The sequence below is a fragment of the Parus major genome, chromosome 1, assembly GCF_001522545.3.
Source record: "Parus major isolate Abel chromosome 1, Parus_major1.1, whole genome shotgun sequence".
Taxonomy (NCBI): domain Eukaryota; kingdom Metazoa; phylum Chordata; class Aves; order Passeriformes; family Paridae; genus Parus; species Parus major.
The window spans coordinates 11,727,578-11,737,806 of NC_031768.1; the positions used below are offsets into that span (position 1 = coordinate 11,727,578).

The 10,229-nt window shown below is 41.0% G+C and overlaps 1 protein-coding gene across 1 annotated transcript in view; it reads right to left on the reverse strand.

Moving 5' to 3' along the window:
* Nucleotides 1–10,219, reverse strand: part of IL1RAPL1 (interleukin 1 receptor accessory protein like 1) — a 678,633-nt gene extending 668,414 nt beyond the window's left edge. Inside the window, exon 1 of the mRNA XM_015624648.3 lies at nucleotides 10,013–10,219. The gene's annotated coding sequence lies outside the window, so the exon portion shown is untranslated. The remainder of the gene's footprint in view (nucleotides 1–10,012) is intronic.
* Nucleotides 10,220–10,229: the final 10 nt, after the last annotated feature.

The following is a 10,229-nucleotide window of genomic DNA, read 5'->3' on the forward strand; positions in this document are numbered from 1 at the left end:
CGGAGCCCGCTGGCTGGGGCATTCCTGCTGTGATGGGGAAATGCCGCCGGCGTCACCGCGGAGCTCTGCGGTCCAGCCCTGGTGGAGAGCCGTCAGCTGGAATTAGCCCAAAGGATGGCACCGAGCTCGGCTTGTCAATTCCAGTAACAAGACCTGAAAAAAACAGCAAAGGTTTCATGTACGAAACCCGAGGTCCCTTCACCTCTGGGATTACCTCCCAGAGAAACAGGATTTTCCCTCTGGGAAAGCTGCTCCTCGGAAGGCAGGCAGTACCTGCGAGCATGCAGCAGGTGATGGCTCTGCACCCACAGGAAAACGCTCTGCAGGAAAGGAGAGAACCTCGCTGCCAACGTTTGAAAATTCCCACATCTAATTCACTGCACACTGAGACCAACACCAGCCTTTCCCACAACAGCCCGGGCACTGGGTTAAGACTTGACGAGTAAGAGCAAACACAAAACCAGAAAGCCCCATCACTATTATCATTTTTGTTCTGTTAACCAAGTGGGTTACACCTGAACCCTGGCAGAAAGGAAAACCACAAGCTACCTTTGATTCATGACCATCCATATTTTATATATAATTAATTATGGCAACAGAGAAAAATAAGATGAATAGTGAAGTAATCTCAAATTAAAAAGACTGATTAGTATTTGGGAAACAGGCAGCTGACCCAGCCACCCCCAGTAGTATGAGTCACAATACTATTTTCATATTTGTATTATTTAGCATCTAAAGACCTGAGCTGAGAGTCCTGTTCTGCTAAGAACTTGCATTAAGTACTCCGAAAATATCTTCCCTGATTAATTTTCTACTGAGCAGAAAATGTTTTCATTAAAATTTTATATCTAAAATGGCATCTTCTGATTCAATCCTCCCGAAATCTAAGTGATAAATAAATAAAAAATATTAAAAAATCCACCCTCCAACCAACATGGAAATTACTTCTTTTCTGGAGGCTGGAAGAATGGAAATACTTTCTATGATTTCCAAGGGCTGGCAAAAAATTTAATTTTCACTGAGGTAGGAAAAAGAAATTGACATTAAGTTTTACTCTAACCCTACTTTATATATTATAAAATAGAAATATTAAGCAAAGAGTTTATATTATAAATAGATGAAGCATTTTAAAAGACAGGAAGGCAGAATGTGTTTATGTCTTTCAGTGTTTAGAGACAAGAAATTGAAGTATGGACAGATTCAGCAAAGTTTTACAGAGAAGCAATTTTTGGAACTAGTGAAAGGGCCTGACTGCAGACACCAAAGAAATAAAAGACATACATTGCATTAGCTAATATGGAAGTCTTAAGCATTAAGTGACACTACAAATGGACAAAATCAAGAGAAAACAGTAATTAAGGAAGGTCTCTTACAAGTGAACAGCCATAAAGAGAAGTAGAGTGTCTGTCCATTGAGCCATGTCCTCTGACAGAACGTATATTATATATAACAAATATACATTATTTTACATATAAAGTACTGAAGAAGCAATATGAAGGATGAAAAGTTAAACTAACTGAAGACTGAAACCTATCTGTACTTTGATTAACCTGACAATTTTTTAGAAAGAACTAGCTCAGGATGTACACTAACACTGCATATATTTTTAGTGATTGATTTTAAAAATCTTTCTGAGTTTTCCATCACAGCAATTGAATGTACCAGAGACCAGAGATGGTGTAACAACCTTTTAAGAAACTAGACATTCCTTTCCATGAATGAACAAAATATGGGGGTTGCATATCCCTTAATGATGGAAATTAATGACTGTCTATACTGTCAATAATATAGTAAGCTTTATTGGATTCTGTTAAAGTTTACAAGATTTTCTTTTCGTAATCAATGTAAATCTATTAAACATAAGCAGTAGGAGGTTTTTTCCCACAGAAAATAATGAAAATTAGGAAATTAGATGATAGAGCTGGAGATTGATCCAATACCTACAGAGTGCAGTAGGCTTTGTTCCATTTCCATCACTGTGTTTTGGACCAGGACTTTAGTAATGAGGACTTAAACAGCAAAATTAAGGTGTTCAGTCAATATTAATAAAACCTTTATTAACCAGTACTACAATTGCTGGGTTTATAAAATGAACAGAGTGAAGAACTATAGTCTCAAGAACACATAATCCATCTAGTCAGACAGCAGACCTCCAAGGGAAGCCAGCAGCAAATCCTCTGGAAGAAGCATCCTCTAACACTTCAGGAATCACAGACACATCCACTGATTACACCATAACTGGGGTATACACGGTGACAGCCTTCAAACTATCTCTTACACAGTCTGACAATCTTCTTACCTAGGTATCTCTTACAGTGCTACACTTCAAATCTCTGTTTTTATCAAATTATTACATTCTACTAGAGCTTTCTCTTCACTGTATCCTTGTCCATAAGATATAAAGGATTTGAATGAACTATGTTAAGGAGTGCTTTCCATCACTCATTTCACATTTTCCACAATTAAATTTTACTGGTCATCAGGAAAACAATATATATGATAAGCCAAAGAATCTTTCCATAGCCTTCAATATTCCTGCATCACCTGTTCTTCCATAATTTGTCTTCTTTTTTCTGAATAAAACAAAACCTTCACCTTTTTTCACATGGGAATCTTTTCATATGGAAGACAGATTGTTCATACTGAGTGAAGAGAGCAGAGTTTCTAAGTGTTATACAAGAAATACTACACAAAGTTTTACATTTATTTTATAGTACCTATAAAACTTTCTTCTGTCAACTGAGAAAATAACCTGGTTGAGCTTTTTCACAACAATGGGCAAGATTTTTTACAGTATCTTGTTCTGTTAGGAGAGATATACAGGAAACATTTAGATTGTATCTTCCAAAGTTTTACCATGTAGATTTCAAAAATTACATTTGATACCATATAGCCCTTTGACAGTCCTTTCAAAGTGTGCTTCAGCTTTGGCATTCCAAAATACATTTGTAGTCTTGAAATATGCTGCATTTACATTAAAAAATCATTAAAAAATAAATACTAAATCAACCCTAAAAAATAGCTACTGTCTCATGTCTTATTTGAATGGTGCTTGTTTTCCTCCATTTAGCATAAGGAATAACTAGAGTATTTCCTCTTTATGGCTTGCTCTCAGTCCTCCTTTGGGTACACGAATAAGTGCACAGGTAAAGGCGTATGTATGCACAGGCACATGTAGGCACAGGCATTTGTGTGTGTGCACTCGTACATAGCTCTCCTCTAGGGACCAGCTACATAAATGACCCCTGAAAGTACACATAAAGCTATTAGAGAGCATCCAGAGTAGGGCTATGAGGATAGTGAAGGGTTAGGAGGGAAAACCTTATGAGGAGCCACTGAGGGCACTTGGTCTGTTCAGCCAGGAGGAGACTTAGGGAAAACCTCACTGCAGCTACAACTTCCTGTGAGGCGAAGTGGAGGTGACAATAATGATCTATTTTCTCTGTGACCACTGACAGGACTCAAGGAAATGGCCTGAAGTTGTATTAGGGGAGGTTTAGGTTGGGTATCAGGAAAATGTTTTTTCACCTGAAGGGTGGTAAGGCACTGGAACAGGCTCCCCAGGGAAGTGGTCACAGCACCAGAACCGAGACCAAAAAGTGTTTGGACAATGTTCTCAGGCACATGGTGTAACTCTTGGGATGTCCTGTACAGAGCCAAGGAGCTGGACTCAATGATCCCAATGGGTCTCTTCAATTCAGAATATTCTACAACTCTACAATAACTAAATGTATATGTATTAGCAGAGAGAATATCAGCCAGCATGATTTAACATTGGTGTAAACACACCCCCTCCAGCTATGGGATCCCCCAAAGAAATGTCTAGGAGAAAGTTCACAGGCCTTGTCTGTTCTGTAAGAGATGTTGAATAAAATAAACTCTGTGTATACTGAATATGCAGATCTTATTGACAGATAAGTACACAAATATACATATCTCCATCATATGCACAAGTTGCTGAAAAGGAAATGCCATGCATTTACAGTTATGTCATTCTAAAATGAGCAAAAGAGTTTGGGGGTGAGGGAAAGTGGGGAGGAGGGAAAAAAAGAAAAGTTTTAATGTGGGAAGAGACAGAAAGCATCAAGGAAAGTCGAAGGTGCAGAATGCCAAGGTGCTGCATGGTAACAGCTGTGCTCTGCTGCCATCCTGCAATTCTGTGCACTGAGCAGCAACCTGACAGACACAGGGCTAAAATCCCTGCCAGGGATCGGTGCCACACAAAAGCATCCTGGCCAAACACATTCCTGTGCAGACATTGTGGCTCTATCCCAAGGTTTCCATCATACCAACAGTTCTTCTTGGTGTAGGAATTATCCCTGAGGCATATGATCTGAGCTTAGAGTCAAATCCATAAAGGCACACTGTCAAATGGATGTAGGCAGACACAAATATACGTGCAGGTCCCTTACACCATCCAGGCACAGCAGCTCTCACTCAGAGGCAAACGGTCAGGGAACTCAGACAGGTCAGAGCTGGTTAAGCCCACTCCTAACCAGCAGCAGAAGCCTTTCCCTGCACATGACAATGGATGCCCATTACTACAAGTTAATTTTCCCTGAAATTCAGTTTTTGGTTGGGATTGAGAAGAAATTGCTACTGATACTCCAAGTACACATTACTGAGTGAACTTAATAGTAGAAACTGAGACATTGAGGCTTTACACAGCAGTTGCACTGCCTTTGGTGTCAGTCTTGCAAGAGCATTGTGAGATCCTCATTGGAAATTCAAAGCTTTGTACTTTGTCAGAGCAAAGTCTGATTTCTGCAAATTATCAGTCCTTTCTAAAATTATCAGCCTTCTCTTTTCACCTAACAGAAAACATTCTTTCTCTCATGTTCCTGACATTAATTTATTATTTTATGGAGGAGACCTCAAGTAGTTACCTCAACTGAGAGACCACTGTCTCACTGTGTGACTGGAAACAGGCATGAAAACAAAAAGTTGATGGCACTTACACTGAAGATTATAAGGATTTAAAAAAAAATAAAAAATAAAAAAGGCCAGTGAGAGTTGGGAACTGCAACAACTGTAAGTATCTGGGTATCCCTAGTGAAGAACAGACAAGAGGAATACAGAAATATACTCCATCTCAGAAGATAGAGAAGATACTTCACCATTATCCGTACATTTACAAGATTTTCTGCCCCCCTTTTAACCCATTCTGCAGTTTCCATCTTCTTCTTCTTTCACAATGCTCTATTCACTGTGGACAGCTGTGAAGGACCAGAGAACAGAAAACTTTCTGACACCACTAGCCCTTGTCTGCCTGCTGATTGTATAGATTTGTATAGATGGTATTGGCCTTCTCAACACATGAATTAGGTTTCTGTTTTTGTAAGCTACACTGAGCATTTCCTAAATTATTCCCAGAAGTAAAAAATAAAATGGAAACAATATCTACTGCACTGGCAAAAAGCTAAATGTTTTCACGTTCTCCCTTTCTCCTACTTCATTCCCAATTTAAAAATCTTTGTGAGCAAATGCTGCAGTTGTTGCTACGACTATTTAAGGATTATCATTATGTCTGTGTGCTGTTCCTATAAACATGAAACTTTAAAGACATAAAGCAATAAGACAGACACCCTTAGTTCGTTTGTTCAGACTGAGTTATTGAGGCATAAATAGTGTGCTGTATAACACCATGAAATGATCTAGGAGTGCCTACAATGCACAGGTACCGTGAGACAGAAAAACAGAGTACTCTGTTAAAACAGAGAACCAGCACTACCTGATTTCCTTGCCCTGGTCTTACAGAGCTTTGACAAATGACACAGGATTTTCCCCTTCTGCAGGATGGATTTCCATACGTGACTACCTCAGAGGAATATGCAAAGCTTGACTGTTAACATTCAAAACCCACAGATTTTCACTTTCATTATTCTCTCCTTCCTCCCTGGCCCCCAAAAGTTTTCACCTAAATGCAAATTAATTTTAAACTGTCACAAAAAGAATTAATTGAGGCATTTCATCTGTTTTTGTTTTAGGAGTATGAAAACTATATGAAAGTCCATAAAAAAAACATATGCTAAATGATCCCTCCTGAGTCACTAAGTCACTGTGGTCCATCACTGCATATTTAATTACATTTTAAAATAAAATAATATACTTGAATTGATAGAGAATAATGGCTGCTTTGGTGCTGCTGTAGACTTTCATATAAAGACTTAAAGAAACACATGGATTACTGACCTGACAGGCCATGCCAGTAACCTAAAAAAGCCATTATGGTCTCTGCTGTGAATTCTTATTTCATGGACCCCTGATACAATGGATGGAAACAGGATAGAGGTTTATAATAGAAATGCTGACACAACCTTACCTTTAGCTGTACAAATGGTGTTTCTATAATTAAACCTCACAACTTCAGCACCACTAGATAAGTTGCTAGTTTTTAATCATATTAATCAGAGCTTCATGTTTCAATTGCCATATATTATCATGCAGTGTGAACTATAAAAATAAAAAGATCCCCAGCCGCTAAATATCATAGCTGTTATGAAACACAGAAGTACATCCAAACACTTCTCTGTAAGGGCAAATACACTGAAGGAAAACCTCAGCTGATTATCCTTTTTTTTTTTTTTTTTTTTTTTTTTCTTAATACATGGGTTCAGCATAATGGCCACAGAAAGTACTTAGAATACATTACAAGAATATCACTGAATATTAAAAAGGTTTCATTAAGATCTGCCCTGTTTCAAATTTTTCTGTCAGCACTAAAACAAGTCTACTGTTTTCTATGACAATGACGGTCAGAAGCCTGCTCTTTCAGAGGAAGGTACTGAGATTATTCTTCATGCACTGCTGTTTTCTTTAAAAGCCAGCTCCCCAGCAATAGCGAGGAGTGGGTGGCCAAACTCTCACTGCTTTCAGTGGTCTGAGATTTGGAGCCTGGGAATGTTTTATGTAAATATTTCTCTTCACATTTTCTCTTCATTTGTCCGAGTGATTTACAGCTTTACTTCAGCAAGGAAAGTTTCCTCTCAAAAAAGCTACATTTGGTACAAACTGAAGAGATATTGCATTGGAGCTGAAACCTTCTCTTTTTACCAAGTGGGCATTGCTAACTACAACAATAAAATTAATCTATAAATAAAATTTGGTTGCTTACTATTCTCTATTGTCCTGAATTTGCAAATCCTTGCATGCTGCATGCCACTTTACATGTATCATGTGATATATTCCCACACTGTCAGTGCCTGCTCCTCTACAGCACCAGGTGTTTTATAACACCTTGTGGAGGCAATTGTGCTTTCCTTTAGGATGGGTGGTACAGGTATGTAACCTGTGTGTCACAAGGGGTCCCGTAAGGAATCAATGGAAAGAGCATGCCTGTAATTTTTTTGTGGCAGAGAGTATGCAATGGACATTTCTGAAAACTGTAAGAGCTGTAGCAATGCATAGGAGTTGCCATAGTGTTATTCTGACCCCTGAAGGATGGAAACAGAGTTAACTTCATATCCTTTTTTTCCAATTTATTCAGTATACTCTATGAATGTCAAACTCTAAACTGCATTAGCAGGAATTTTTAGTGCGTGCCCAGACCTATCCTCCAGAAATATGAATATAGTCATGAACTAATGGTGAACCAAGTTTAAAATACTGATGTTTTCAGGGAAGCAGGAAAAAATGATTTTTCAGGCTGCTGTAGGGTAGAATTACTGCGAGTTTGATAGTGCACTAAATCTAGTAGGTATGTGAAGATCATGTTTATCAGATGTAAAACCCACTGCCCTCACCTCTTAACTGAAAAGTATTTTAGTGACATTTTGCTAGAATGAATTCAGAGTGAAGTGGGGAAGGACACAGGTCAGTGACGATAAGATCACTCATTTCAGCTGAGTTAAGATTTCATCAGGCTTACATTTTTCAGAAAATGCATGTGTTAGAGGTATGGGCCCTCAGCAGTGCCTTTGTGAGCTTATCCATTTCCAAGGAGTGCTCTTTCCCCTCCTCCCCCTGAACGGATAGGAAAAGTGATTCAGGATTCTAAAAGGGGCATTAAGGTATATCCTGATGCTGCTGTCTTTGAGGACAATTTGCTAAAAAAGTCTGAGTTAAACCAATGGGACTCCTGTTACACCTTTGCTTTTCACCCACTCACTTCTCAGATGCTTGAAATGCGCTAAAGGACCACTTTTTCGGTTCCTGTAAATGTAACAGGTGTATGAAGCTGTTGTATCTGACAATACTTTTTCCTCACGTCAGTCACACGCTGTACTGTAACACACTGAAGCGGCACCCTGCCAAAGCCGTGAGCAGTCGGTGCTCACAGCGAGAGAGACACAGCGCTGTCTGTGCTGGGCGCCGCACACACCCGGCCGAGGAGCACAGCTCTGCCTCGAGCACCGGGAGAGAGGTCAGCAGAACGCCGCTCCTGGAGGCAGGAGACGGCGAGGGGAGAGGAGGAGGATCGCTTTTAATTTTCGGTTTTGTTCCTCCCCCGCTCAGCTGTTGCCATGCACCCAAGTCCCAGGTTGCGGTGTGACCTTGCAAAGCAGCGCGCCGCTCAATGGGACCATTGTGCAGCCTTGCCGGGGCTCCTCGGGAGCCTCTCCCGGGTGTGGCTGAACCAGCCTCCCCCTCCTCCTCCTCTTCCTCCGTGAACTCCCTGTCCCGGGGAAACTCCGCCAGCAGCACGCTGATGCAAAAGGCAGCCTGCAAGAGGCAAACCCCTTGTCATGAGCCGAGCAAGGATCTCCCCTCCTCTGCCCAGGTCTCCATCCCTCGCTGTCGGGAGCGCTTCAAAGTTAAGCCAAGTGATCGATACGCTATAGGAGCATATTATTCTACTATCGGCGACTGATGCCACTGATGTAATCAAGTTACATAATCACCGTCTTTGCACAAATACATCCATCTTCCTACAGACAGATCTGCATATCTTCTTCCATCCATTATGCATGAACTCACCAGCAGTACATAAGGGTACATATTTTCGCACACACTATGTAACTTTAGCATTGCAGTGCATTGCACTGCACAACGTCATCACTATCGATTCCCTCAACCTTCCCCCATTCCCTCTTATCAGAACTGATTTTGCAGAGAGAGAATACCAATCTGCATTGCTCGGATCCCTTTAAATCTTTAAAGGCTCAAGTGCTTCCCTCACTCGCTTCTGTTCTTAAGAAGATGATCTTTCCTTTTTCTCTCGTCTCGCTTCACACCACAAGTAACAGGAATGAATTCCCACACAGTCCTTCAGCCAGATGCATGTATGTATGAAATACCGAAGATAGCATCTCTGTTTGCACATCTTCCAAACTCCCATACACGTGGTCCGAGGTTTCAGTAGGTAAGTTATTGGGTAAAAAAGATATTTTGTAAGAGCAGCTGGATGAGATATTTTCGGACTAGTGACATTTATGGTATTTCTCTACTATGAAGCTGAGGGGATTTTGTCCTTACCGCCCCTCAGTTTATAATTTCCTTGCAGGATTTACAGGAACAGTTGTAATCCCAAATTACCAATGGCATTTAACCCCTTTAGCACCAATGCACTGTACCACGATCAATAAGGATCACCACCTTAAAGTTTAACAACTTGAAAAGCAGATTTTTCTCTACCTCCATTGCAGCTATGAAATGCAGCAGAACGCTGCACAGAGTTGGAAACATCTGTTTAAGCAGAGGATAGGATCCGATCTCATATTAATTAGATTCCATCACAGAGAGCTTATTTGCTGTCACATACCCTTTCCAGTCAAATATATTACGACCAGGGAAATAAAAAATAAAAAGAGGGAAAATTAAAGACTCCTTGCTCTTGCAGTACTCTCCCAAATCCAGAGGATGCATGAATACAGAGGGAGGAGATTTTTTTTTTTTTTTAATTTATCGCAAAAAGCACTCACCAGAAGACCTACTGCAGTTATTCCACTCAACTGCCAATAGCGGCTGGAGCCCCTCGCATCAGGGTAATGCAGCAATCCCGAAAGTGCCCATTTCAGTCACCCGCCACCAAGTTTAGCAATGCCGGGCTTTTGCCTGGATAAAATGACCTTACCCACAGGAGTCTCCCGAAATATTCCTCCGGTGCGATCAGTCAGCGAGGCGAGTGCCGGTCACCACACTGCGCACTCGGCCGGAGAAGCCCCGTGTTTACTCCTGGGGCTCAGCTGGCCGCGAGTGCCGCGGACGCGGCGCCCATCCATCCAGCGCTGCCAGCTCCGCCGCGGGCGCAGGTAATTCCATACAGACTTCGGCGCCCCCCACCCCCCCCG